Source organism: Charadrius vociferus, unplaced genomic scaffold (assembly GCF_000708025.1).
Source record: "Charadrius vociferus isolate BGI_N301 unplaced genomic scaffold, ASM70802v2 scaffold647, whole genome shotgun sequence".
NCBI classification, from domain to species: domain Eukaryota; kingdom Metazoa; phylum Chordata; class Aves; order Charadriiformes; family Charadriidae; genus Charadrius; species Charadrius vociferus.
The window spans coordinates 360320-360913 of record NW_009649585.1 but is presented as its reverse complement, the minus strand read 5'-3'; the positions used below and the strand labels follow the sequence as shown (position 1 = coordinate 360913).

Below are 594 nucleotides of genomic sequence, written 5' to 3'. Positions count from 1 at the left end.
GGGGATGGGATGGGATGAAGATGAAGATGGAGATGGAGATGGGGATGAGGACAGGGATGGGGATGGGGACAGGGATGGGATGAGGATGAAAATAAGGACAGGGATGGGATAAGGACAGGAACAGGGATGGAATGGGGATGAGGATGGAGATGGGGATGGGAAAGGGATGGGATGGAGAAAAGGACATGGCTAGAATGGGGACAGGGACAGAGACAGGGATGGGAATGGGGATAAGAATGGGGAAGGGATGGGATGGGGACAGGGAAGGGACAGGGACAGGGACAAGGATGGGATAGGGACAGGGATGAGGATGGGATAGGGACGGGGATGGGGATGGGGATAGGAATGAGGATAGGAATGGGGAAGGGGTGAGATGGGATGGGATGGGGACAGGGACGGAATAGGGACAAGGATGGGATAGGGACAGGGATGGGCTGGGGATAGGAATGGGGAAGGGGAGGGATGGGGACAGGGATGGGATGGGATGGAATGGGATGGGGACAAGGCTGGGATGGGGACAGGGCTGGGGATGGGGACAGGGATGGGAAGGGATGGGATGGGGACAGGGCTGGGACAGGGACAGGGATGGGATGG

At 58.2% G+C, this 594-nt stretch overlaps 1 protein-coding gene across 1 annotated transcript in view; it reads left to right on the top strand.

Moving 5' to 3' along the window:
* The window catches only part of GAREML (GRB2 associated, regulator of MAPK1-like), a 12286-nt gene that overhangs the window by 3311 nt on the left and 8381 nt on the right, over positions 1–594 (top strand). The window lies entirely within an intron of this gene.